This window comes from Coptis chinensis, chromosome 2 (genome assembly GCF_015680905.1).
Source record: "Coptis chinensis isolate HL-2020 chromosome 2, ASM1568090v1, whole genome shotgun sequence".
In the NCBI taxonomy this organism is placed as follows: domain Eukaryota; kingdom Viridiplantae; phylum Streptophyta; class Magnoliopsida; order Ranunculales; family Ranunculaceae; genus Coptis; species Coptis chinensis.
Genome location: NC_141457.1, coordinates 102,602,342 through 102,608,341, shown reverse-complemented (window position 1 = coordinate 102,608,341; position 6,000 = coordinate 102,602,342).

Here is a 6,000-nt window from a genome sequence, read left to right as displayed (position 1 = left end):
TCTTAGCACCTTATTTCAAGCTATCGCGATTCAACCACCGAACTGCATAGTGATGCCCGACAATAACAATAACTATGAGATTAAGCCCACCATTCTTAATATGTTGTCAAGATATTATGGTAAAACAAATGAAGAACCGTATATAATCATTTGAGTAAGTTCTTGAGCATATTAAGTACTTTTAAAGCACCTCATCTATCCCCTGAAGAAACTAGATTAAGGTTGTTTCCCTTGACTTTTGAGGATGCCACACTACGTTGGTATAGATCCCTACCCTCTAATTCTATAACTACTTGGGAGCAACTATCACAAAAGTTTATGAAACAATATTACCCTTTACGTAAAACTGAAGCCATGCAATTGGCTATTTCAAGCTTCAAAGGAAAACCTAATGAAGAGTTTCATACAACATGGGATAGATTTAATGATTTACTTGTCCGTTGTCCACATCCTGGTTTTGACATACTTAATATAGTACATTACTTTATAAAAGGTCTTTCACCTATGAACCGTCAATTAATTGAATCAATGAATGGAGGAAGATTTACTAGTCTTACTCCTGATGAAGCCTACACTTTTTTGCAAAACTTTTTTTAGAGTTCTAAGGATTGGGCCAATAGTAGTGACCATGAGGATATGGCACGGGTAGATGGGGGGATGAATTTTAGTAAACCAGGTATGTATGAGGTTAAAAATGAACTCAATGAGAAACTTGAAAGTGACATTGCTAGTTTAACCATAGGAATCGAAAACTTAAACAAGAAATTTGATTCATTTACTTCAAACCCTCCAATGAATAATCAACCTCAACAAGCAATGAGTGCCAATCAATTTTGTGAAAGTTGTTTTGCCACAGACCATGATACACTAGTTTGTCCAGTATTTGTTGCCAATAACTTTAGTAATAACTATAACCAAGATCCACGAAATAATTATCAATGGAGACAAAACATGTCTCCACAACAAAACCAATATGGTTTTCAAGGTAATCATGGGAACAATAGGCAACAATACATGAATAATAGAGGCGCAGTAGTACCTTCTCCACAGTATTACCCACAACAACAACAACAACAACCAAACATGAACAGAGAATTAGCTATTGATCCTATGGCTAATTACCAAACCCAACCCAACACCACAGATGAAACCATGAAAGCTTTAGCCACCAAAACCGAGAATGAATTCAAAAGAATTGACCAAAAATTTGATATTATGGCTCAACAAGTAACACAACAAATTTCTCAGGTAACTCAACAGATGAGCCAACAATTCAATCAGATACTAGCTAGTCTAGCAGACAGACCTAAGGGAACTTTACCAAGTCAACCTGAACAAAACCCTAAAGGTAGAAATGTTTATCAAGTTGAAACCACCCCTTCATCCGTACCCACAGAGGGAGTTAATTCAATATCTACCCTTAGGTCAGGAAAGAAAGTAGATAACAAAGTTGACATACCTGATTCTGATGAAGTTGTTATAATAAAAGATAAAGAAAAGCCAGTTGAAACTAAAAAAATCTAAAGAGTAGGTAACCAAAAAAAATTCCACCCGCACCATTCCCCTCCAGGTTAAAAGATAACAAAAAGGAAACACAATATAATGAGATCATGAATATTTTTAAAAATCTACATATCAATATTCCTTTTCTAAGTGCAATTAAACAAATACCTTCATATGCTAAATTATAAAAGACCTAGTAAAGAAGAAAACAAATATTCCTAAGGACGCTTTTATTGCACAAAGTTGTTCATCCTTTCTACAGAACAAAGCCGTAGTAAAGCATAAGGACCCCGGTAGTCCTACAATTACGTGTAGAATAGGAGAGAACTACACTGATCAAACATTATTGGATTTAGGTGCTAGTGTGAATTTATTACAATACTCAGTTTATAAATAGCTAGGGTTAAAAGACTTGAAACCAACAAATGTAACACTACAGTTAGCTGTTAGATCTATTAAGATTCCACGAAGGGTAATAGAGGATGTGATTATCAAGGTCTCTGATTTTTATTACCCCGTTGATTTTATAGTTCTTGACACTTTACCTACAAATGGAAACCAAATTCCTATCATCTTGGGTAGACCATTCTTAGCTACAACAGAAGCTTTAATTAATTGTAGGAATGGGAATATGTCTATCACTTTCGAATATGAGAGTAGATATAAACATATTTATACTATTTAGAAACCCTGACGATGATACGGAAAAGATGAATGATCTATGTGTAGTACACACAATAGCTAATAAATTTTTAGAAACACTCACCACAAAGATCCATTTTTATCATGTGTATCACAATTAGGCACAAATTATAACAAGGATAGTGTTATACGCCAGACTAATGCATTGTTAGATGCAACCCATCCACTAGACACTGGTCAACCTCATGAAAAAATAGAAGACATTCGAGCATATTTATGTCAAGATACTTTTAATCGTAGATTTATCAAAGATTTAATTAAGATGGCTCGCCCTCTACTAAAATGTATATGTCACACATGGAAAAGAAGGAAGATAAAAAGAGCAAAAATCGGATTACAAACAAGTTTTAAGTCTAGGGAATCTGACTATAAAAGACCCACAAATTTATAAAATTAATTACCTAAGCTAGTTAGGGGGGTAAACTTAAGTTTTCCCCCTTTGTGTCGGCTGGCGACATTAAACGTAGCGCTTATGGGAGGCAACCCAAGTGTTTTAAATAGATAGTTTAATCAATAGCTCATGACAAGGAAATCGAACTGAGAAAATAAATGCGTACCTGAACCTGTGCTGAAGATATAAAGTAAAAAAACTCACTGAATTCTTGAGTTTTTTATATTTCCATTCTAATTGTGAGTAGCTTTCTCCAAATCCAATTCAAATAATGATAGAGGACTAGGGAAGTTCCAATATAACCAGGAAAACTAACCCAGTTCATGCAAAGCAAAAGAGGAAGAGTGCAATAGATTTTGGAATTCGAGTTAAGATAAGAGTTGAAATCTGCCCAGTGTCAGAAAGCTGTAGCTTCACGATTATGACTAGTAGAGACGTGGAGCACTTATGAAAGTTTTCCTATAAAGCTATATTTTGTAGAGTCTCCTGCGTTCACTACATCAACACTTTCTACATCTCTGTATTCTCTATCCCATCACCACAACAGGTTTGGGAAGGAGCTTGAAGTATTAAGAGTATGGAGAATTAATCTATTTTTAGTCGTTATGGTATATTATTAGAAAGATGGTAGAAGCTAAGTATAGTTAAGTTTATTTCTTACTGTCATGAGATTCGTTGCTTTTAATTATTTAAAATATCAATAGTTTATAAATTGAGTGATTATTTTTATTTATAAAAAAAATAAAAATTGAATTGATAGAATCTTTGAAGTGTATGCGTGATGCATATATGTGTGAAGTTGTGCTTTAGTAAGGTGGAATTTTTCTGTATTACGGACTAGCTCTCTATTCCAGACTAGTAAGTTAGAATCCTACTTTGTTTCAGACCCCAATCCAAGTCAACGTTTACAGACAACCACACGGGTCTAAAAACTAAAGAAAAGCCCAATCAAAAACAAAAGAGATCGATAGTTCAATACATCATTTTTCCTTTTGTTCATCTCCTACCTACTAGCTATAGCCGCACCCCCACCATAACTCACCGTCTGCCACCACCAACCAGGAGCTCCACCACTCACCTTCACCCATCGTCTACCACTCCCTCATCATCATCACCACTCAAAAGTTCAACCTGAACTAGACGTTGTAGCCTCGTGTCATAACTACCCTAGACGTGGAGCACTTGCAAATCAGCAAGGCTTATCGCCGGTCAATTCACAATGTTTTAAAATTTAAAATTTGGAACTCTACATGTCCAAACAGTAGTTTTGACGTCCCCCTTTCCCGATTAGCTCCACCAAGTTTCTCCAGTTCTAGTTCTAAGCGATTCCCCAATTTTGAGATTCTCTTTTTAATTTATATTCTCTTGATGATGTGGTGAATTCGATTTTGCATTCGATAAGGAAAAGAGAAAGAGAATCGAGTTGTCGCAGTTTTGATTGAATTCGGGTTTCTATTTTGTTTACTATTACAATGTGGGAGAGAGAAGAACAAGAGGGGTGTCAAGTGGTTTCGGTTGTAAAGATGGGTAGATTATGGGTATTTGTTTAGGAATTGGAGAGAAAGAAGGTCCTGAACCTTAAGGACTTATTAGCTAGTAGTAGTTCTTTTGTGACCAGGTTTTGAACTTCAACGAATTGTTCACGGTCCTTCACTGATAAGGTGCTCTCGATTATAATAAAAGAATGGTAGATGATGGGTATTTGTTTAGGCTTGAGAGGATTTGGAGGGAAAGAAGGTCCTGAACCTTAAGGACTTGTTCGCTCTTTTGTGATCCAGTTTTGAACTTTGACGACTTATTCACCGTGCTTCACTAATTTGGTGCACTGTATTGGTTCTTTTCTTAAGTTTGGCAAATATACCTTAAGCCATTTTCAAAGACATTTTCACAAATAGATGTTAAAAAGAGAGGCCGCCCAAAATTAAAACAATGTTGCTCAAATACTTTATTTAGGCTCAAATTAGTAAATACTTTTGATCACTTGTGTACTTGATTGTCTAATATGGCTTTATTTATTTTATGACCAAGACAAATCTTGTATTCCATGCAGCAATGAAACTATTGATTTATTATTATTATTATTATTATTATTCATTGTTTAATTTTTATTTTTATTTTTCAGTCGTGTCATTTGTACATATGACTCATTATTCCACTCTAGCACTTTTTCTCCGTCTTTTTAGAGACGTGAAACTCTGTGGAATGAGCACATGACAAATATTTAGTCGTTGTAGTAATTTTAATCCTCATGAATCATCACTCTTATTTGTTTTCTTAAGGATATAAATTCTACAGATTTTAGCTTATGTAATTTTACACGTATTTAAGGTAATATCCCCTCATTCTTCGATTATTTCAATTATGGTAAGCTTTCAGTTATTTTATTTAGTCATTGAAGACAATGCCTAATTTAGTTAGGGGGTGAGAATTAAAATTTTGCAATATTTTAATTACAATATTTGGAAAGTTTATATGTGAATTATGGTGATTCTAGGTGAAGAGTATATTTTTATCGTTTAAACTGGCTAATGAAAATTAGAAATTATAAGTCATAGTCAGGATTAGTAAGACTTTTAGACTAAGTTTCTATTACTAGAAATAGATCTCACTGATAAAAGGCTTAGTCTAAAGTAAGTTCATATAATACACCACTAGAGGAATTTCAAATGAAAGAGCAACTTAAACTTCTACCAAACTAGATGATTAGTACAGAGACTTGACCTGTGAGACTTGAGCCTTTCAATTTTAACTTCTTGGAGAGTCTTTGCGTAAATCTGAGTCCAAGTTGACTCAATTAATTTTATGTGCTTAAATTCGTTGTGTAGTCTCATTTATTCTTGATTTGGTTAATCACGAGGTGACATCAACTGGGGAGATAGCCATTAGATCTTGTAGTCTATTCAAAGCGGAATATCATACTGATAAGTCAAGTAGTGAACCAATCAGCCTTTATCCCACCTAGTAGGATTATCATGTTAACCCCTTTTGAGCCTTATATATTAAACCTTTTATTCTTAAACCAATCATCTTAAACCCAACTCCAGATAAGGAGTATACCCCATATTATTAGCCTTACCCATATTTCTGAGGATTTCTAAAGAACTAAAGAGAAAGCTAGAACGAAGAAGATTTTGAAGGAAATTTTACCAAAGTCAAATGACGAAAATCATTCCTTTTGCTCAAAGAAAAAAAAAAGAAAGAAAGAAAAAGAAAGAAAAGAAATATAAATAATTGAGCAGAAGTCATGATAGAGTTCAAGTGTTGCAGTATACAAGTGAAGAAAATTTCCAAGAAGGTCAAAAGTACAAAGTCTTTAGTATATTCTCAGAAATTTTTGAATCCTTTTTACCCTTTTCTTGTTAACCTGTCCTAAGCCCCGTTTTAATACCTAGACTTATCACTAA